The 23,509-nt window shown below is 43.5% G+C and overlaps 1 long non-coding RNA gene across 1 annotated transcript; it reads right to left on the bottom strand.

Moving 5' to 3' along the window:
• Positions 1-1,371: 1,371 nt before the first annotated feature.
• LOC116985993 lies at positions 1,372-22,149 on the bottom strand. Its single transcript, XR_004415382.1, has 3 exons — positions 22,119-22,149; positions 15,817-15,819; positions 1,372-1,482 (listed from the first exon to the last, which is right to left on the bottom strand). It is a non-coding gene; the product is annotated as an uncharacterized LOC116985993 (long non-coding RNA).
• Between the last annotated feature and the right edge of the window lie 1,360 nt (positions 22,150-23,509).

Below are 23,509 nucleotides of genomic sequence, written 5' to 3' on the forward strand. Positions count from 1 at the left end.
CCTCTTCTTGTCTGTCTGCGCATAATTCATATCCCTCCATTTCTTGCATATCCAAAAGTCTCATAGTCATAAAGTCATACAGCATGGAAACCAAGTTCAGCCCCATTTGTCCATGCCAACCTGGATGTCTCGTTTTAGCTAGTCCACTTGCCCACTTTGGGCCCATATCCCTCTAAACCTTTCCTATCCATGTACCTGTCCAAATGTCTTTCAATGTTGTTATAGTACCTGCCTCAACTACCCCCTCTAGCAGCTCATTCCATATAAGATGCCCCTAAGGTTCCTGCTAAATCTTTCCCCTCTTACCTTAAACCTATGTCCTCTGGTCCTCTGGTTTTTGATTCCCTTACTCTGGGTAAAAGACTTTCTGCATTCATTGTATCTATTCCCCTCATGATTTTATGTACCCCTATAATATCACCCCTCACCCTCCTGCACTCCAATGAGTAAAGTCTTATCCTGCCCAACCTCTCCCTGCAGCTCAAGCCCTCGACACCTGGCAACTTCCTTGTAAATTCAAAAGTCTCATAGAGTCATAAAGTCATACAGCATGGAAGCTAACTCTTCGGCCCCACTTGTCCATGCCATGCCAAGCCTTTCCAGCTTCACAACATTTTTCCTATAGCAGGGTGAGTAAAACTGAACACAGTTTTCCAAATGCGGCCTAACCAAGGTGTGGTACAACTGCATTTAAGTTCACAAAACTATAACGATGCTCATATAATGCTTGATCAAATGTAAAGGCTGTGGATGGTTATTTTGAAGTGGGAGAAAAAGATGCAAAATTAATGTCTCCAATTGAAATATCTAGTTATAGCTCTGGTCTCCATAGGTTCCATTTCTAGTCCATTCATGATTATCATAATTTGAACTTAAATGAAGGGCCCCACATGCTGGAAAACGTAATTTCTTTGGACTTGTGTCCACGGGCTCACAACCTCCTTGCCACTGGAAATCTCAAATGTGCTGATGGACACACAGGCATCAACAACAAGATGGCACAGTGAGAATTGAGTAGTAATGGAGAAGTGAGAGGAGTATTTTTACCTGTGTAGTAGGGCAGTGTACATTCCCTCCCCTGCACCAGTTCACAGTACTCTACCTTGCCTCACATTATGTTTAGATTTAGATGTATTATCGCCATGTGTACCGAAGTACAGTGAAAAGCTTTGTTTTGCTTGCTATCCGGCCAATGAGTTTTGAGGCATTTGTTTGAACTTGAGCAGATAGGATGTGCCTATACACTTCAGAATTCATTATGCTACTACCATCAGCAATTGTATCATCAATGAAGATAAGTCAGCCAGTACCTTCAGCAGCCATACATGCCCAGGCCATAACACCCCCACCACTGTGTTTCACAGATAAGGTGGTATGCTTTGGATCTTGGGCAGTTCCTTCTCTCCTCCATACTTTGCTCTTGCCATCACTCTGATATAAGTTAATCTTCATCTCATCTGCCTACAAGACCTTTTTCAAGAACTGTGATTTCTCTTTTAAGTACTTCTTGGCACCTGGCCACCCTATTTTTGCGGCTGACTAGTGGTTTGCATCTTGCAGTGTAGCCTCTGTATTTCTGTTCATGAAGTCTTCTGCAGACAGTGGTCATTGACAAATCTTCCTTGGCCTGCCAGTCCCTTTGCGATTAATAACCTCACCAATGTGCACTTTAACCACATGTGATTTTTTTTCTATTACAATTCTCAAATTGTGGAGTACAGAAGCAAATAAATAAATGATGGGTCTTGGTGCCAAACATTATGGAGGGCACTGTACATCATGGAAGCAGGCCCTGCGGTTCAAATCATCCATGCCAGCCAAGTTGTGCCATTTAAGCTTGTCCCATTTACCTACATTTGACCCTCTTATGTCTAAGCCTAGCCTATCCATGTACCAGTCCAAATATTGTTTGAATGGTGTTACTGTATCTACCTGAACCACTTCCTCTGGCAGCTTACCCCATATAACCACCATCATTTATTTGAAAAAGTTGTCCCTCAGATTCCTATTAAATCTTTTCCCTCGCACAAACCTATTCCCTACTTGATTTCTCTTCCCTGGGAAAAAGACCGTGTGCATGTATCCTAAGTATTCCCCTCATATTATACCTCTATACCCATCACCCTCTATGTGAAGAAATTACCTCTCAGTTCTCCTTCAAATCTTTCCCCTCTTACGTTATATTGAGACCCTCTAGTTCTGGATGTTCTACCATAGGAGAAAGACTATGGCCATTCACCTTATCTACGCCTCTCTTGATTTTGTACACATTTCAGTCTTCTATGCTCCATGAAAAAAAACTCCCACCTGTCCAACCTCACCATTCTTGAGTCCTGCTGACATCCTGATAAACCTTTTCTGCACCATTTCCAACTAAATGAAATCCTTCCTGTAGCTGGGTGACCATAACTGCACACTATTCTGACCACACAGTACTCCAAGTGTGTTCGCGCCAATGTATTGTACAACTATAGCATGAATTCCCAACTCATGTAAACAATTCTCTTATTGCTGAAGGCCAGCATGCCAAATATTTTCTTCACCTATTTGCCACTTGCAGTGTACCATTCATCTGTACCCTTCGGTTTCTGTGGTCTACAACACTCCTCAGGACCCTACCATTTGCTGATGATTTGTCATTATTGTCACATGTACTGAGATATATTGTTCGTACTTACTGGATATTCCCATTGCCTCCACATTTGTGCCGTTTAATAATTATATTTGATGTTAAATTTGTCTTAATAACAATCATAACAAATAGAGTATTTTGGAGTTTCCTTCATTACGCAAGGCTTGTTCTTAGACCTCCTGTTCTCTGTTAACAGAATTGGCGCTGCAAGAACTTCACCTGCAACTCGGTAAGTTTTAGGATGACCTGCAAAAGGACTTAGTTTAAAATGCAACAACAGCCTTCAATGTCCAGCTCAAATCCTGTCTGCAAATCTTGAAATAATCTGAGCACTCTTATTCTTTGTCAACAGAGAAATTGCAGAAAGGTGAATTTTCAGAGGAAGACAAGGGTGAGTGGCATTAGAAAAACTTTTTAGGGAGCAGGAGATGCTCATAATAGTGGACGTGTGGATCATATCCCTGGTTACTGTGAATTTAGACATCCCAAGTGTTGGTAAATATGTGCCACGTAAAAGATAGCCGACTGATGCAGAACATTAAACTCACAATATCAGAACACACGAGAAAATAGAATTACAGAGTCATACAGCATGGAAACAAGCCCCTTTGGCCCAACTTGCCCATGCCGACCAAGCTGCCCCATCTACACTATTCGCACCTACCCATATTTGGCCCATATCCCTCCAAACCTTTCCCGTCATTTGCCTATCTAAATGTCCTTTAAGAGATTGTATGTTTACAATAGGAGTCGGAGTAACAATACAATACAACAATACAATACCATTTATTGTCAACAGAGAAATTGCAGAAAGGTGAATTTTCAGAGGAAGACAAGACCACTCAGCCCCTCAAGCCTGCCTCGCCATTCAATATGACCATGGCTGATCTATGCTGGCCTCACCTCCACCTCTGTGCCGGTTCCCACATTCCTTGATATTTCAAATATTTATCAAGCTCCACCTCAAATATCTAATGCAGAAAATTTCAGAGATTTACCACCCTCCGAGAGAAGAGTCTTCCTTCCATGCACCTCAATTTCAGGCCCTTATTTTGCAACAATGTCCCCTTGTTCATACCTCTCTCACAAGTGGGACTATCTATCAAAGCCCCCTTAGGATCTTATGTGCTTGAATAAGGTCACCCATCACTCTTCTAAACTCCAAGGAATACAGACCCAAGTAGTCTAACCTCTCTTGATAGGACAGCCAGTTAATAGATAGACAAAAATAAAATCTGCTGAAGTAATCGCTCAACGTCAACTTCCAGGTTGGAATTCTATAAGCATGTGGGGTAGATTACAACATTTGTTCTTCTAATAGGATAGAGATGGTAGAAAGGCCTTGGGCACAAATAAAAACAATGATCTCAGCCTCACCAATCTGTGTCACAGTGGGATCTGTCCATGATGTTATCGAAGATCACATGGTATTTATGTGGACTATTTTCACCCACCCAGAATGGTCATTTTGTACAACCTGCTGACTGATGGATTCAGAACGGATACAGGGGCTCAAAATAAGCTCGTTGGGCTAAAACCAATTATGTTTGATGGGTGTTAATAATGGCTGGAACACCGTTATTGCTGGTGTTCACAGGGCTCAGTTCTTGGCCCAGTGTTTTGTTGTATTTGCTAAAGACTGAAACCTAAACCTAGGGAGATGATAAAGAAGTTAGCAGGTGATCCAAAATTTGACTTTGGCATTGAGGAGGGAAACTTTAAACATGAAGATGCGGGTGAGCACATCAGCAGAACAAAAGCAAATTCAATCTAATCCAAATTCCAGGACACTTTCTCAATTAGAAGGGATTAGCTATAAGGAGAGGTTGAATTGTTTTCTCTGGAGCGTGTGGGTTGAGATGAGACCTGCTGGAAGTCAATGAAATTATGAGTGGTGGTGGAGGCTGATACAGTAGTGGTGTTTAAGAAACTATTGGATAAGCAGTTTAAGAAGGAACTGCAGATGCTGGAAAATCGAAGGTACACAAAAATGCTGGAGAAACTCAGCGGGTGCAGCAGCATCTATGGAGCGAAGGAGATAGGCAACGTTGCCTATTTCCTTCGCTCCATAGATGCTGCTGCACCCGCTGAGTTTCTCCAGCATTTTTGTGTACCTATTGGATAAGCACATGGAAATGCAGGGAATGAAGGGACATGGTTCATGTGCAGACAGGTAAGTGGTGGTCTTGGCATCATGAGCGGCACAGACATTGTGGGGCAATGGGCCTGTTCCTGTGCTGTACTGTTCTATGTGTAGGAAGGAACTGCAGATGCTGGTTTAAATCGAAGATAGACACAAAATGCTGGAGTAACTCAGCGGGACAGGCAGCATCTCTGGAGAGAAGGAATGGGTGACGTTTCAGGTCGAGACCCTTCTTCAGACTGATGTCAGGGGAGTGGGAGGTACATTTATAAGGAAGTGTATAGATAAGGAAGAGTAAGGTGTGAAAACAGGGCAGAGGGAAATGTAGAATAGTTAGTTGGGAGAAGGTAACAACAAAGCAAACAGAGATAAAATGTAGTCGGACACAATCAGTTTCTCTCCATCCCCTCCCTTTCCCAGTTCCCCGACCAGTCTTACTGTCTCCGACTACATTTTATCTCTTTTTACTTTGTTGTTACCTTCTCCCAACTAACTTGATGGGCCGAATGGCTCAATTACGCTCCTATCACATGATCTTATGATCTAATGGGGAAGAGATTTAAGAGGGACCTCAGAGGCAACTTTTTATCCCAAAAGGTAGACCGTACCTTGAATGAGCTGCCAGAGGAAGTTATAGAAGCGGATACAATGACGACTTATAAAATACATTTGAACAGATACATGGAATGGAAGGGTTTAAAGGGGCTTTGGGCTAAATGCGGGCGAATGGGGCTAGCTTGGTACCTAATGTGGGCAAATGAGATTAGTGTAGATGTGCAAAAAGGAGCAGCATGGACAAGATGTGCTGAAGGCCCATTTCAGTGCTGTACAATACAATATACAATACAATACAATATTTATTACATGTCATTTGAACCTCAGTGAGGTTCAAACGAAACTCCGTTTCCACAGCCATACAAACAAAGACAATTCCTACAAGACATACAAACAATTCAATTACACAAACATCCATCACAGTGAATCTCCTCCTCACTGTGATGGAAGGCAAAGTCTTTTCTCTCCCCTGCACCATTTCTCTCCCGATGTCGAAGCCCCAGGCGGGCGATGGTAAGTCCCAGAGCCGTTAAGGCCGCTCCGGGCGATGTATGGCCCCGCTCCAGGCCCAAAAGTCACAAAGTTGGAGGCCCCGGCGGGCGCTGGAATGTCCCGCGGCCATTAAAGCTGAGCTGGGCGATGTACGGCCCCGCTCCGGGTCGTTCCAACCCTGCGACACGGGCTGGAGAAGTTGCGTTGCGGGAGCTCCAAAAAGCGGTCTCCACCCTGACCCGCGAGCTCCCGATGTCATAGTCCACAGGTCTGCAGCTGGAGCCTCCGAGCTCCGGAGTCGAGTCGCAGCAGCGAGCCACCACCGCTCCCCACACTCCGAGGCCGGCCTGCCCCACGATGGTAAGTCCGCAGGCTCCGTGGCTGGAGCCCCCAGGTCGTTCCGGCTGGAGGATGCTCCACGGTGCTAGGCCCCAACGACAACGGAGACCTGACAGGAAAAAGGTCGGGTCTCCCGTGCAGGGAAGAGATTTTAAAAGTTTCCCCCTCCGCCCCCCACATATACACAGTTACAAACAGTATTAAAAAACACGAACAACTACATTTAACTAGACAAAAAATTAAAAAAAGACAGACAGGCTGTAGGGGCCGCTGCAACAGTGACAATAGCCACATGACTATTTGCCTCCATGTATTTGGTATGTGGGAAGAGCCAAACCAAGTGAAGAAATCCATGCAGTCAGAGAGAGAATGTGCAAAGCCAAACAGAAAGGCTGGAGGTCAGAATTGAACCCGCATCTCTTGAACCTCACCATGGTGCCGTTGTGCCGACATTATCCAGGATGAAAGAGCCATTTAAAATGATTTTCCATCCGTATTTTAAACATTATTTCCCTCCCACCCCAGCGGTAGTGAGTACATTAGAACAGGAGATAGGAACAAAAACAGGTAGTAAAGGCAATAGGTAGACAAAAATGCTGGGGAAACTCAGCGGGTGAGGCAGCATATATGGAGCGAAGGAGATAGGCAACGTTTCAGGTCGAAACCCTTCTTCAGAAGTCTGAAGAAGGATTTCGACCCAAACGTTGCCTATTTCCTTTGCTCCATATATGCTGCCTCACCCGCTGAATTTCCCCAGCATTTTTGTCTACCTTCGATTTTCCAGCTTCTGCAGTTCCTTCTTAAATATAATAAAGGCAATAGTTTGTTTTTCACCTACTTCTGTATCATCAGAACATTTGGTTGCGATACACTCATATAACATGGTATGAGGCCATTCTGCCCAGAATAAGGTCATAAGTGATTGTCATTAGGCCATTTGGCCTATCAAGTCTACTCCGCCATTCAATCATGGCTTATCTATCTCTCCTAACCCCATTCTCCTGCCTTTTCCCCATAACCTCTGACATCCGTACTAATCAATCTATCTATCTCTGCCTTAAAAATATCCACTGTTTTGGCTACAGCCTTCTGTGGCAAAGAATTCCACAGATTCACCACCCTCAGACTAAAGACATTTCTCCTCATCTCCTTCCTAAAAGAACGTCCTTCAATTCTGAGGCTCTGACCTCTAGTCCCAGACTCTCCCACTAGTGGAAACATTCTCTCCACATCCACTCTATCCAAGCCTTTCACTATTCTATATTCAATGAGGTCCCCCCTCATTCTTCTAAACTCCAGCGAGTACAGGCCCAGTGCCGTCAAACGCTCATCATAGATTAACCTACTAATTCCTGGGATCATTCTTGTAAACCTCCTCTGGACCTTCTCCAGAGCCAGCACATCCTTCCTCAGATATGGTGCCCAAAATTGCTCACAATATTCCAAATGAGCCCTTGCCAGCAACTTACAGACCCTCAGCATTACATCCCTGTTTTTGTACACGTCCTCTTGAAATAAATGCTAGCATTGAGTTTGCTTTCTTTACTACCAATTCGACTTGCAGATTAACATTTTGGGAATCCTGCACCAAATCCCTTTGCACCTCCGATTTCTGGATTATCTCCCCATTTATGAAATAGCCTACACCTTTATTCCTACTACCAAAATGCATGACTCCACACTTTGCTACACTTTATTCCACCTGCCACTTCTCTGCCCACTCTCCCAACCTGTCCCAAGTCCTTCTGCAGAGTCCATACTTCCTCTACACTATCTTCCTTTTCACCTATTTTTGTTTCATCCGCAAACCTAGCCACAAAGCCTTCAATCTCCTCGTCCAAATCATTAATATACAGTGTGAAGAGCAGCGGCCCCAGCACCGACCCCTGTAGAACTCCGCTACTCACTGGCAGTCAACCAGAAAAAGCCAGTTCATATTGCCACTCTTTGTCTTCTGCTATCCAGCCAACCTGTTATCCATGCTAGTATCCGCCCTTTGATGCCGCGGGCTCTCATCTTGCTTAGCGGCCTCATGTGTGGCACCTTCTCAACGGCTTTCTAAAAATCTAAGTAAACTACATCTACTGACTCTCCTTTGTCTGTCCTGCTATTTACTTCTTCAAAGAATTCCAGCAAATTTGTCAAGCAAGACCTCCCCTTCATAAAGCCATGCTGACTTTGGCCTATTTTATTGTGAACGCCATGTACTCTGGAACCTCATCCTTTATAATGGACTCATTCATGCCGACCAAAATGCTCTAAGTGCTGAAACCATATCTGACCTCGAGCCACCATAGGAAGTGGGGTTAAACCAGGTACAATGACAACATTTAAAACATTTGGTACTTAAATAGAAAAGGTTTAGAGTCAAACGTGGGGAAACGCAATTAACTTAGATGGCCATCTGGATTAGCCTGGAGTAGTTGGGCCGAAGGGCCTGTTTCTGTGCTGAATGATTCTATGAGTGTATCAGACTAAATGTGCCATCCAATTGACCCATATCCCTCCAAACCATTTCTATCCATGAACCTGTCTAAATGCCTTTTAAATGTTATTAGAATGTTGTATAATTTCCATATTTGTACTGTTTATTAAAGTTAATTTCCTTACTACCATGATGGGAGTTAAATGTGTGCACCTGGCCTGTGGCTGCCTGTTCAATAACTTGACCACTGAACAAAGGAAATCTGCAAAACAAATTGGATCTCCTGTACTCGCTAATCCAGCTCCACCCAATAGGGCACTTCATAGCTTTAAATGGCATTAGTAAAATTCCATCTTTAAATGGTCAATTTGAGCTATTTTAGCTAATTTGTCACCGGGTGCATTAGGATTATTGAAAATTGCACCATCATTTACACTTGCGGAATTGGTGGCATTTTAGTATTGCATGTTTGACTCTTTGTTCTCTGTTAACAGAGAGGTTGTTGGAGGAAGAACGTTTGCTGAAGGAAGGTGAGATATTTGTGAGGGTTTATTTAAAACAATTTATTCTGGGAAATATAATGATTTGCAGAATGTAAGTTTCATATTTAATTTCTTTTTAATCACCTAAGATTTGGGCAACATATTCAATTTAAATGTTTGAGACAAGTATGTTGGTGAGAAAACACAAGTGCCTAAGGTGTTCGTTTTTTGAAGGCATTTCTCCAAGGAACAAAATAAATGAATATTTTTCCTGCCTAATTTAGAAAAGTAATTGAGGAATACCACTTCATCCATTGGGTTAATCCCATAAATTCAACAGGAATTGTGTATAATAGGAAATATGCCATTACGTTGGAAAGAGTGCAGAGCAGATTTAAAAAGGATATTGCCAGGACTCGAGGGCCTAAACCATAGGAAGAGATTGGACAGACTAAGACATTATGCACTGGGGTACAGGAGGCTGAGGGCTATCTTACAGAGGTGTATAAAATCATGAAGGACATGGATAAGGGACATAGTTTTTTTCCCCATGAAAGGGTTATCAAGAAGTACAGAGCATAGATTTAAGGTGAGAGGAGAAAGATTTAAAGGGAACGTGAGGGCAGACTTTTTCACTCGTGGGGTGGGGAAAAATGGAATGAGCTGTCTAATGAGCTGAGCTAACAGGATTGTTAAGGGCTTGAACACACTAGAGGCAGGAAACATGTTCCCGATGTTGGGGGAGTCCAGAACCAGGGGCCACAGTTTAAGAATAAGGGGTAAGCCATTTAAAACGGAGACGAGGAAACTTTTTCTCATGGAGAGTGGTGAGTCTGTGGAATTCTCTGCCTCGGAGGGCGGTGGAGGCTGGTTCTCTGGATGCTTTCAAGAGAGAGCTAGATAGGGCTCTTAAAAATAGCGGTCAGGGGATATGGAGAGAAGGCAGGAACGGGGTACTGATTGGGGATGATCAGCCATGATCACATTGAATGGCGGTGCTGGCTCGAAGGGCCGAATGGCCTACTCCTGCACCTATTGTCTATTGTCTATTGTCTGTCACAGGAAGTAGCTGAAGCAGGCATAATTATAATTTAGACAGGTACATGAATAGGAAAGATTTTGAGGGATATGGACCAGGCACAGGCAAATGGGACTAGCTTAGATGGGGTTGGCATGGTCAAGTTAGAGTGAAGGGCCTGTATAACTCTATGATAGGCACTTGCACCAAAGTGAGGAAAAAGTCACCGGAGTACTTTTTGAAAGTTAAGCAGTTTTTAATTTCAAAAGTCATGAACGATAACGAACAAAGAAATCTTAGAAATTTATGAATGATTTTATCAAATGACATTCGCAAAGAATTAAAAAACAGTGTGGCAGTGAAAGAGGGCATTGTGTCATTGGGCTTGTTGGGACATTTTAATGCAACGATCAAATTGGTCTCAGCCTTCTATCTGTAACTGTGAACTTTTTCCAATCAAGTTTCTATCCAGTTCTTCTGTGAATTGTACTAGTAGAGAAGCCACCTAACAGGCAGCAAGTTTTCGTTTGTGTTTTCTCTGGAGCGTTAGAAGACCTGATAGAAATATATAAAATTGTGAGAGGCATAGATAGGGTAAACATTCAGAACCTTTTGCCCAGATTAAAAATGTCAAAGACTTGAAGTCATAGCTTAAAGGAGAGAGGGGAATAGTTTAAAGTAGATTTGTAAGGATCACCCTGACAGGGTTGATGGTGAAGGAATTTAAGAGGTTCTTAGATAGGCACAAGGAATGGAAGGATATGGATGATGCAAGCAGAGGAGATTAGTTTAACTTGGTACCATGTTCAGTGTGGACATTGTAGACTGGAGGGTGTGTTCCTGCGCTGGACAATTCTATATTTTATTTGACATTTTAGGTTGGGACCCTTCTTCAGACTGATGAAGTAATGGGGAGATAGCTGGTAGAAAGAGTTAAGGGGAAGAGTTGGGCCAAGAATTGGCAAGTGATAGGTGGATGCAGCTATGGAGGGATTGATTGGCAAATGAGCCAGGCGAGGGCGCTAAAGGTGGAGATAGTAACTGAGGCTGGAGGTAATAAAGTGAAGAAGAAGGGTGCAGATGGCAGAGTCTCATATGGAAGGATGGTTGGGATTGATATGTGGAACGTGAGTGAGGGCTGGTGGGTGGAAGGAATGGGGTGGATAGGGGACATGTAGGGGGTGATGTTGGGTGATAAGCAGAAGGAGGAGCTAGAGGAAGGGTTAGGAATGGGTGAGGGGGATAGTGAAAAGAAAGGTGTACATGAGAGCATCTGGGTGGATCTAAAGGAGAGAGAAAGGATGGTTTACCTGAAATTGTAGAATTCAAAGTTCATACTGTTAGGTTGTAAACTACCCAAGTAGAATGTGAGGTGCTGTTCCTCCTGTTCCTCCTGTTTGAGTGTGGCCTCACTCTGGCAGTGGAAGAGTCCGAGCACAGAGAGGTTGGCTGGGAATGGGAAGGGGAGTTAAAATGATTAGCAACTGGGAGATCCTTCAAACAGCTGCTCTCAATCACCTCTCCCCACCAGTTCCTGCCTAATTCAGGCTACCCTCAATTCTAGGGGCATGGTTGGGTCCCTTAAAGAAAGGCTTGTAGCATTATTTATCATAACACAAAACTACATCATCTGTGCTTTCATCAAGAAATGCTAACTGAAAAATTAATTTGTGCTTGTTTGTTTACTTTCTTTTCACTTAAATTCCATGAGAGCGAATGTTGTACTGCATCTCAAATTTCTGGGTTGTCCTTCGTGAATTCAGTCAGGGTGAATCTCCTTTTCCTATGGCTGTAGATCACCTGTACTGTTGTAATTGGCTTTCCCCCAGTTAGCATTTCACCCAAGAACCTGTCTTATCCTTATCCATAACTACAAGGTGTCACAGTGGCACAGCAGTAGAGCTACTCCCTAAAAGCACAAGAGACCCAGGATCAATCCTGGGGGCTGTCTGTGTGGAATTTGTACGTTCTCCCTGTGACTGCATGGGTTTCCTCTGGGTGCTCAAGTTTCCTCTGACATCCCAAAGACGTGCGGGTTTGTAGGTTTATTGGCTTCAGTAAATTGCCCCTAGTGTGTAGGGCAGAGAACTAGTGTGATCGATGGTCAGCGTGGTCTTGCTGGGCCGAAGGGCCTGTTTCCACGCTGTATCTCTAAACTAATCTAAAACAATATGAATGAATTATCAATGGGTGAAAATATGTATTTATGTCTCCAGCAAAGTTATGTTGACAATTAATTACTGATGTTATGCACTGCTGTTTCCACGACTTGCCTTATAACATCTTAACTGTTTTGTGGATTAGAGATGCACAAAGGCAGAGATCGAAAAGGCACCTGCCGGCTCCTACCACCACCAAGAGAGACAGCCATGGAAGGTAGAAAGTAATGGATTCATAGATAACCATTCTGACGTGGATTGGAAAATACTTTAGCCAATAGATGTAACATTTGGAACTTTTGTTGTTTGTGTACATGAATATTTCTAAGTTTGTCGAAGACACATTTGTGGATGAGTCAATGGTAAACGGAAAAGCATATTTACACGGTGGTCTGGATGAAAGACTGTTAATTTATTAAGTGTCTTTAAAAACTCTTTGATGGCAATGAAAGATTTTTGAAGTGTAGTTACTGTTGAATTATGGGGAAATGTGGTAATTTGTCCCACAACCACAATGGGAAACGAGATCAACAGATGCAAACAATAATGACTAGGTAATACCTTTAAGACCCCAGAGTGTGAATGAGCTTCATAATCAATGCAATACGTCTGAAATATCATAGTATATGAAATGTAACAAACTCGTTTATTCATGGCATGATCACGAAAGCAAACACTAATGACTAGGTAATCTATTTTTGTGACGTTGGTTGAGGAATAAATACTGGCAGACACACCTCTGCTGTGAGATTGTTCACACAAGAAAGGTTAACTCAGTTTGGTATCTAACCAAAAAACAGTGCTCCCTCCGTAAAGGATCGACCCATCGAAACTCGACCACCTCACCCAAAACTGGTTGAGGTGGTCGAGTTCCTGGAGCAAGACTTGAACCCACGTCCCTCTAAGCTTTCAGTTGAAAGTGGTGCAGCTTGTTCATGCGTACAAATCCTACAGGTACATTGTCGGCAAACGTACTGTGATGGAGCTTGTTTGCAGGAAAATTGTTTGCCAGGGCAATGGGAGGAAATCCTAGCTTTAACGTTAAGGCAAACGGGTTTCACTGTGGTGGCAAGCACAGCAATACGGAATTGCCTCTTGATTGGCGCTTCAAGCTTGATGACGTGGGCAAGTCCTGGTCTGGGTCCTCAACTCCACTTCTTTAAGTGGTGACTTGTGTACTCGATGGCGGACACTGTGTGACTGCACCCAGCAATGTGCAGGTAGCCGAGCATCCTTGGCCCACGGTTGGTCTGGTTCTGATGTTAACTGTTTCAATTCCCATTGCTCACGCAGTTGCTGCAGGTGCCGCTGCAGGTGCCGCTGCAGGTGCCGCTGCAGGTGCCGCTGCCATGCCGTCAGGACTGGCCAAGCCCTGTCCGATGAAACGAAGACTTCGGCCAAGTGAGTACTGAACAAAGACATGTCAAATGCATATATATATATATATATATATATATATATATATACTCTCTCTCCCTCTCCCTCCCTCTCCCTCCCCCTCTCCCCCCCCCCTCTCCCTCCCCCTCTCCCTATCTCTACTCTCTCTCACCCCATTCAAGCTAGTCAAGCATCACAACCTAACATATCATCTGTCAAGAATCAAGTGTCTAACTGTGATATATATCGGCAATGGAACATCTCCATTTTTACTTGCTGCAGCTTTACAGGCATGCTAATGCAAAAACACACAGCTAAATATATAATAATGAATAGTACAATAAATGAATTAATGTTCTATCACATAACCAAAATAGTATAAAACCAAACGGTAGTGCAACTAAAGACACCACCATAGAGAAGTTCATAGGTAAAGAGGCAAGTGTTGTACAGTTTGGTTCAAGACCCATATGGTTGCTGGGAAGAAGTAGTTCTTGAACCTGGAGGTTATGATTTTCAGGCTCCTGTACTTTCTTCCCAATAATAGCAGTGAGATGAGAGCATGGCCAGGATGGATGTAGGTCCTTGGTGATGTTGGATGCCTTTTTGAGGCGTGGCCTCTTGTAGATCACTATAATGTGGGGACAGAGCCAGTGTCTGCCACTCTCTGTAATCTCCATTTTCCTCCACAGATGCTGCCTGACCCATTGAATTCCTCCAGTTGGTCTGCTCTCTTTGTTGTAGATTCCAGCATCATGTACCTCCAAGAAGTACAGGGGCTTCAGTTGAGTCCTACAAATCCCACTGCTTAAACGGTACCTAGGATTCTCATTAGCCATTGCCTTCGTTGAATATATTCTTAATCCAACACTACTTTTCCTTGGAGTCCATGGGTTTTCATTTTCTTGATCAATCCATTTTGTGGAACTTGGTCAAAACACTGCTATGATCCAAATTTAATATATAAATGTTCCAATCTATCTGAGGAGTGCACCTATGGCAATGTGACATTCCTCGGCACTGCACAGTTAGGCCTGATGATTTGACATTCCTTGTTTCAAGGCCAAAACACTTTCCCAGTATGTTGAGGTATCAGTTTAGACTTAAACTCAAGTTCCACGAAGATCATTAAATTCCAGTTCAAATTCACATGATGGAATGATGCCCGGCTGAATGTCAATGCAGCCTAATGGGACCCAGAACCCCTTGTTCAGAGATATGAAGTGATGCACCAGAGTTTACTGACCACTTACCATTTATGCCTCCTAACAGCTGGCCGCATACCAGGATGGATGGACACTCACCAAACAGTTTCCACATGCAGTCGCCCGCCCAAGTCAGGTAAGCAGAGACAAGGACATGTAAGAGATTTTACAGCCATTGTTGCTTTAAGGACGGTTCATTGTGGTGTGTATCATTGCTGGTCCAAAGCTCGTCCAAAGCTAGATACCGCTCTTAGGGCTAATGGAATCAAGGGATATCGGAAGAAAGTTAGAACAGGGTACTGATTCTGGATGATCAGCCATGATCATATTGAATGGCTCAAAAGGCCGCATGGCCTACTCCTGCACCTACAGTATTTTCCATGTTTTCCTTCTGTTCCCCAAGATCACAGCAAGACATGTGATCATTCTGAACCAATATTGTATTTAACATAGAACAGTACAGCACAAGCACAGGCCCTTCGACCCACAATATCTATGCTGAACATGACGCCAAGATCTCCTTTCATTTACCTACACATAATCCCTTACTACCTATGTATCCATGCGCATATCCAAAAGCTTCTTAAATGCAACTATTGTATCTGCCTCCATCGCCAACACAGGCAGCACGTTCCAGGCACTCACCACCCTCCGTGTAAGCAACTTGCTCCGCTCATCCCCTTTAAACTTTGCCTCTCTCACTATAAAGCTATGCCTTCTAGTGTTTGATTTTGCCATCCTGGGAAAAAAATTCTGGCCGTCCACACCTCTCATAATTTCACATATATGAAATATCCATTAATAATAAGCTTTGGACAAACAATGAATCGTTCTTGCTGTTAAGTGTGCCCAGAAGCTACTTAATGATCCCATAGTATACATTAAATCTCTCAGTAAAAGGCAAGCAACAAGGATATGAAGTCTGAAACTAAATCTCAGATCAGTTTATTAATGAAGTAACAATTAAGAACAGCAAAATAGCCATAAACCATCTGATAAAATAGAAATGCAAAAAAAAAAACAATATGCTGGCTGCAGTTACACCTCTCTCTCTCTTCAATAGACAATAGGTGCAGGAGTAGGCCATTCGGTCCTTCGAGCCACCACCGGCATTCAATGTGATCATGGCTGATCATCCCCAATCAGTATCCCGTTCCTGCCTTCTCCCCATATCCCCTGACTCCGCTATCTTTAAGAGTCCTATTTAGGTCTCTCTTGAAAGTATCCAGAGAACCTGCCTCCACCGCTCTCTGAGGCAGAGAGTTTCACAGACTCACAACTTTCTGTGTGAAAAAGTGTTTCCTCATCTGCGTTCTAAATGGCTTGCCCCTTATTCTTAAACTGTGGCTCCTGGTTCTGGACTCCCGCAACATCGGGAACATGTTTCCTGCCTCTAGCATGTCCAAACCCTTAATAATCTTATATGTTTCAATAAGATACCCTCTCATCCTTCTAAATTCCAGAGTATACAAGCTCAGGCGCACCATTCTCTCAGCATACGACAGTCCCGCCATCCTGGGAATTAACCTTGTAAACCTACGCTGCACTCCCTCAATAGCAAGAATGTCCTTCCTCAAATTAGGGGACCAAAACTGTTTTTGCTACCAAAGTGGATAACCTCACATTTATCCACATTAAACTGCATCTGCCATGCATCTGCCCACTCACCCAACCTGTCCAAGTCACGCTGCATTCTCATAGCATCCCCCTCAAAATTCACACTGCCACGCAGCTTTGTGTCATCTGCAAATTTGCTAATGTTACTTTGAATCCCTTCATCTAAATCATTTATGTATATTGTAAATAGCTGCGGTCCCAGCACCAAGCCTTGAGGTTCGTAGTTTGTAAGAAAAATTAGCAAATGTTATTCATGATTAAGTATGTCTTTCAAAAGGATGTCTTTTTCTAAAACAGCCTCGTTATCTGGGGTGATAGATGTGTCAAACCATCCATAACCTTTCAAAACAGCAGTTATTCTTCTTACCATTCAGAATCCTCAGGTGGTAACACGCCATTATGTAGGTTATGGAATCACACAGTCATACGGCACAGAAACAGGCCATTGGCCCAACCAACCACAATGTAATTTTGCAATAAGCATTGGGAAGAAAGTTCTGGTGACTAAAAATAACCACTGGTTAAATAAAATGTTACTGCAACAAAACAGCAAAGTAAATTTGGACAGGCACATGAATAGGAAAGGTTTGGGGAGATATGGCTAAATATGGGGAAATGGGACCAGCGTAGACGGGATATTTTGGTTGGTATGGACAAGTTGGGCCGCAGGGCCTGTCTTCGTGCTATATTCGCTACGACCCCTAATTGTCTATGCGTGTTGCGACATTTCTGTGTATTTTCATATTTTAAATGATTTTGTTCACAAAACTCAAATGCAATATGTTATTCTGTGATTGGCAGCATTCCTAGCAGGATTGGCACCTCCCCCTACAGTCGCTGAGTCAAGTGTGAGAACAGGCGCCATCCCGAAAATAAAACGACCGCCAGCCGGTATGCGTAAGTCAAAACCAAGGGGTCCTTAAACTGGGAGGCCGGGTGTTGTTTTCTACACATTAAGATTCAATGCTCTGAGGTCCATTTTCCCTTTCAGTGCCGTGCTGTAATTTGGGATCGTGGAGTTTTTTTACTGAACATGCCTAATTTTCACGTTCATGTTAGACAGAGTACAACATTTTCCCATTCATGTTGAAGAAGCATTGATGGAATTGTAGAAGAATTAGTAATGCTGGTCAGTCCATTGGTGCAGTCTGAGCATACTCTTGTCCCACTGAGATTGCATAGAATAGAAAACACTACAGCAGAAGAACAGGCCCTTTGGCCCATAATGTCCATGCTGAACATGATGCCGAATTAAACTAACTCCCTTTGCCGGCACATAATCCTCATCCCTCCATTCCTTGCATATCCACATACCTATCTTAAGGCATATTAGACACCCCTATCATATCTGCCTCCACCACCACCCCTGTTCCGGGCATCCACCGGGAAAAAAACTTGCCCACACATCTCATTTAAACTTTACCACTGACCTTAAAGCTATGCCCTCTATCTTTGACATTTCCACCCTGGGAAGAAGATTTTGACCGTCTACCTATCTATGCCTCATAATTTTATGAACTTCTATCAGATCTATCCTCAACCTGTGACTAAAGTGGAGTTTAAGAGGCTTTTAAATAGGCACATGGATATGTGGGGAGTGGAGGGATATAGATCACGTGCAGGCAGAGGATATACGTTTAACCTGGAATCGTATTCAGCACAGACATAAGCTGAGGGGCCTGTTCCTGTGCTGTACTGTTCTATGTTCTAGTAAGTGGTGCTCCGTTGGAGAGAGATCTCTATGACTAAAACTTGCTGACATCGAACAACATTTCACTGCAGCAAGGCAATCCTTAATTGTCCATTTGACTATCAATTGCATTCATTGATGCATTTAGACTCATCTGGTTGCATATTTAAAATGATTTTATACACAAAACTCAAATGCAATATTTTAATTTTATATACATAAAAGTGAGGGTGACCTGCCTTGGCAGGCCGCCTTCACTCGATGAAAGCGGTCTGAGAGGAACCAAAATCTTTGGACCAGAAAGGCAGCAACTTCGAGGACAGTGTGCGAAACTAGAGAGGAAATTGTGGGAGCCCTGGTTGAAATTTACGAGTCGTCTTTAAATACAGGAGAGGTGCCGGAAGACAGGAGGGTGGCAAATGTTGTGCTCTATTCAAGGAGGGCTGCAGGGAAATTGCTGGTAACTATAGGCCAGTGAGCCTAACATCTGTGGTTAGAAAGTTGCTAGAGAGTATTCTGATGGATAGGATATACAGGCATTCAGATGGACAAGTCTGATTAGGGGTAGTCAGCATGGCTTTGTACGTGGCAGGTCATGTCTCACAAATCTGATTGAGTTTTTTTGAAGACGTGATCAAAAAGGTTGATGTGGGCAGAGGTACAGATCTTGTATTTATGGACTTCAGCAAAGCATTCGACAAGGTTCTGCATGGTGGGTTGCTCTGGAAGGTTAGATCGCTTGGGATCTGAGGAGAGATAGCTGAATGGATAGAAAATTGGCTTATAGGGTATAGCCGTTAGGAGGTCATGTTGCAGTTGTATAAGACGTAGTGAAACCGCATTTAGATTATTAGAGAAGATTTGCAAGGATGTTGCCTGGGCTAGAGGGTCTGAGGACTGAGCTATCGGGAGAGGGTAGAGTAAGCTGGGACTCCTTGGAGTGCAGGAGGGTGAGGGTGATCTTATAGAAGTGTATAAAATCATGAGAGGAATAGATCGGGTAGATGCAGAGTCTCTTGACCAGAGTATGTGAATCGAGGACCAGAGGACATAGGTTTAGGGTGAAAAGGAAAAGATTTAATAGGAATCTGAGGGGTAACTTTTTCACACAAAGGGTGGTGGGTGTATGGAACAAGCTGCCAGAGGAGGTAGTTGAGGCTGGGACTATTCCAAAGTTTAAGGAACAGTTCGACAGGTGCACGGATAAGACAGTTTTGGAGAGACATGGGCAAAACGCAGGCCAGTTGGTACATGTTGGCAGGTTGGGCCGCAGGGCCTGTTTTCACGCTGTATCATTCTATAACCTTATGACTATAACATCCTATAACCCTATATCTCAGACAGTGTAAAGTAGAAAACGAGGACCTTGAACTGAGCCATGTTACTGTATTTTCAGCAATGTTGCAGGTTAAGGTTTAATGCACAGGAGAAGCACTGGGATTCATTTTCCCATTTCAGTGCCATGCTGAAATTTGGGATCTTGGATACAAAGTGCTGGAGTAACTCAGCAGGTCAGGCAGCATCCGTGGAGAATATGGATTGGTGATGATAACTCATTTTCACATTAATTGAAGAAATGAACAATTAGGAAGTTGCAGAACTGGTTCAGTGAGCAGAGCCACTGCCTTAGAACTCCAGTGACCCAGGTACGATCCTGAACTGTGTGGAATTTACATGCTCTCCCTATGACCACTTCCATTTACATGCTCTCCCACATGCCAAAGCCATGCGATTTGTTGGGTTAACTGACTGCTGTGAATTGCCCCAAATTGTCAGTGCGTGATGGAATCTGGGAGGTAGTTGATGGGAATGTGCGGGAGAATACAACGTTAAAATAGTTTTTTTTGATACTTTGCAAAATTGTCATTTAATCCTCTTAAAATTCATCTTTTCAACCTTTCCTTATTAAAATCCACCTGTGGCATTTCTTCTTGTTTTACCATTTGGTCGGTGCCATCCTGAAGGTTATAACTAATCCCCCAATTCTGTAACATCCGTACACGTAACAACACTGTTCTTTGCTTCCTAGTGAAGGCCGTTAATAATTGTTGCAAAGTTAAGGGGGGGTTGTCAAATGGGATAGTCAAGGATGGAGTTAAAGGGAAAGAGAGTAAAGGGATGGTTAATGACCCCAGAATTAATAGGAAAGAAAGCTCACAAAGGGATAGGAGAGTATGGCCAAGTGTAATAGGGATCGATGTGAAAGGTGAGGTGCGTAAGGAATTATAAGTATTGTATATGACTGCGCGAAGTATAAGAAGTAAAGTAGATGAGCTTGAGGCTCTGTTAGAGGTTGGTAGATATGACATTGTGGGGAGTACTGAGACGTGGCTGCAGGAGGATCGGGCCTGGGAACTTAATATTCAGGGTTATACATCCTATAGAAAGGACAGGCAGGTGGGCAGAGGTGGGGGGGGGGGGGGGTAGCTCTGCTGGTGAGGGATGGAATTCAGTCCCTTGCGAGGGAAGACTTAGGGACTGACGAGGTAGAGTCACTGTGGATTGAGTTGAGGAATTGTAAAGGCAAGAAGACACTAATTGGTGTTATTTACAGACCCTCAAGTAGTAGCCCGGATGTAGGGTGTAAGTTGCAGCAGGAGTTAAATCTGGCATGTAACAAAGGTAATGCCACTGTGGTGATGGGGGATTTCAATATGCAGGTAGACTGAGAAAATCAGGTTGGTTCAGGACCCCAAGAAAGAGAGTTTGTAGAGAGCCTCCAAGATGGATTCTTAGAGCAGCTTGTAATGGAGCCGACCAGACAAAAGGCAATTCTGGATTTAGTGTTGTCCAATGAACCAGATTTGATAAGAGAACTCGAGGTAAAGGAACTGCTTGGAGGTAGTGATCATAATATGATTAGTTTTAATCTGCAATTTGAGAAGGAGAAGGTTAAATCGGAAGTGTCAGTGATGCAGTTGAACAAAGGGGACTATGAAGGCATGAGAGAGGAGCTGGCCAAGGTAGACTGGAAAGGGATCCGAGCAGGAATGACGGTGGAACAGCAATGGCAGGAATTTTTGGCCATAATCCGGAAGACGCAGGATCATTTCATTCCAAAAAGGAAGAAAGATTCGAAGGGGAGTAGGGGAGTAGGAGAAGTTACGGATAGAATAAAACTAAAAGAAAAGATGTATAACACAACAAAGAGTAGCCGGAAGCCAGAGGGGATTGGGAAACTTTCATAGGACAACAGAAGGAAACAAAACGGGCAATACGGGCTGAAACGATGAAGTACGGCCAGGAATATAAGGAAGGAGAGTAAAAGCTTCTTTAGATATGTTAAGGGAAAAAGAGTAGCAAAGTCAAACGTGGGTCCCTTGAAGGCAGACACGGGTGAAATTATTATGGGGAACAAGGAAATGGTAGAAGAGTTGAAAAGGTACTTCGGATCTGTCTTCACTAAGGAATACACAAACAATCTCCCAGATGTACTGGAGGACAGAGGATCTAAGGGAGTAGAGGAACTGAAAGAAATTTTCATTAGGCAAGAAATAGTATTGGGTTGGCTAATGGGACTGAAGGATGATAAATCCCCTGGGCCGGATGGGCTGCATCCCTGGGTCCTCAGGGAGGTGGCTCTAGAAATAGTGGACGCATTGGTGATCATTTTCCAATGTTCAATAGATTCAGGATCAGTTCCTGTGGATTGGAGGACAGCTAATGTTATCCCAATTTTCAAGAAAGGGGCGAGAGAGAAAACGGGGAATTACAGACCAGTTAGCCTGACTTCAGTGGTGGGAAAGATGCTGGAGTCAATTATTAAAGAGGGAATAATGGGGCATTTGGATAACAGTAAAAGGATTAGTCCAAGTCAACATGGATTTATGAAAGGGAAATCATGCTTGACTAATCTTCTGGAATTTTTTGAGGATGTGACAAGTAAAATGGATGAAGGGGAGCCAGTGAATGTAGTGTGTCTAGACTTTCAGAAAGCCTTTGATAAGGTCCCGCATGGGAGACTGGTGACCAAAATTAGAGCACATGGTATTGGGGGTAGGGTGTTGACATGGATGGGAAATTGGTTGGCTGACAGGAAGCAAAGTGTAGGAGTGAACGGGTCCTTTTCAGAATGGCAGGCAGTGGCGAGTGGAGTGCTGCAAGGCTCGTTGTTGGGGCCACAACTGTTTACCATATATATTAATGATTTGGAAGGGGGAATTAGGAGAAACACTAGCATGTTTGTGGATGACACAAAGCTGGGTGGCAGTGTGAGCTGTGAAGAGGATGTTAGGAGGTTGCAGGGTGACCTGGACAGGTTGAGTGAGTGGGCAGATGCGTGGCAGATGCAGTATGATATAGATAAATGTGAGGTTATCTACTTTGGCGGCAAAAACAAGGGGGCAGATTATTATCTCAATCGGATTAGGTTAGGTAAGGGGTAGGTGCAGCGAGACCTGGGTGTCCTTGTACACCAGTTACTGAAAGTTGGCGTGCAGGTACAGCAGGCAGTGAAGAAAGCTAATGGAATGTTGGACTTCATAACAAGAGGATTTCAGTATAGGAGTGAAGAGGTTCTTCTGCAGCAGTATAGGGCTCTGGTAAGACCACATCTGGAGTATTGTGTACAGTTTTGATCTCCTAATTTGAGGAAGGACATCTTTGCGATTGAGGCAGTGCAGCGTAGGTTCACAAGATTGATCCCTGGGATGGCGGGACTGTCATATGAGGAAAGATTGAAAAGACTAGGCTTGTATTCACTGGAGTTTAGAAGGATGAGGGGGATCTTATAGAAACATATAAAATTATAAAAGGACTGGTCAAGCTAGATGCAGGAAAAAATGGTTCCAATGTTGGGTGAGTCCAGAACCAGGGGCCACAGTCTTAGAATAAAGGGGAGGCCATTTAAGCCAGAGGTGAGAAAAAAACTTTTTCACCCAGAGAGTGTGAACTTGTGTAATTCCCTGCCACAGAGGGCAGTGGAGGCCAAATCACTGGATGGATTTAAGAGAGAGTTAGATAGAGCTCTTGGGGATAGTGAAATCAAGGGATATGCGGAGAAGGCAGGCACGGGTTATTGATTGGGGACGATCAGCCATGATCACAATGAATGGCGGTGCTGGCTCGAAGGGCCGAATGGCCTCCTCCTGCACCTATTTTCTATGTTTCTGTTTCTATGTTTCTAGATCAGTGGGCTAAAATGGCCTGTTGAGGAACACCACCACCGAATGTTTCCGTCCGACAACCTTCCACACTTTGTTTTTTATCCCCTCTTCAAGACCAGATATTCAACTCTTCCCGAAACTAATTCCTCAAGACAATTGTCATATATCCCGCCACGAACAATTGAAATTCTTACTTGCTGCAACCTTACAGACCTGTTAATACAATCACACAGTTAAATATTGGATAACCAATAATACAATCAATTAATA

The sequence above is a fragment of the Amblyraja radiata genome, chromosome 2 (genome assembly GCF_010909765.2).
Source record: "Amblyraja radiata isolate CabotCenter1 chromosome 2, sAmbRad1.1.pri, whole genome shotgun sequence".
Classification (NCBI taxonomy): domain Eukaryota; kingdom Metazoa; phylum Chordata; class Chondrichthyes; order Rajiformes; family Rajidae; genus Amblyraja; species Amblyraja radiata.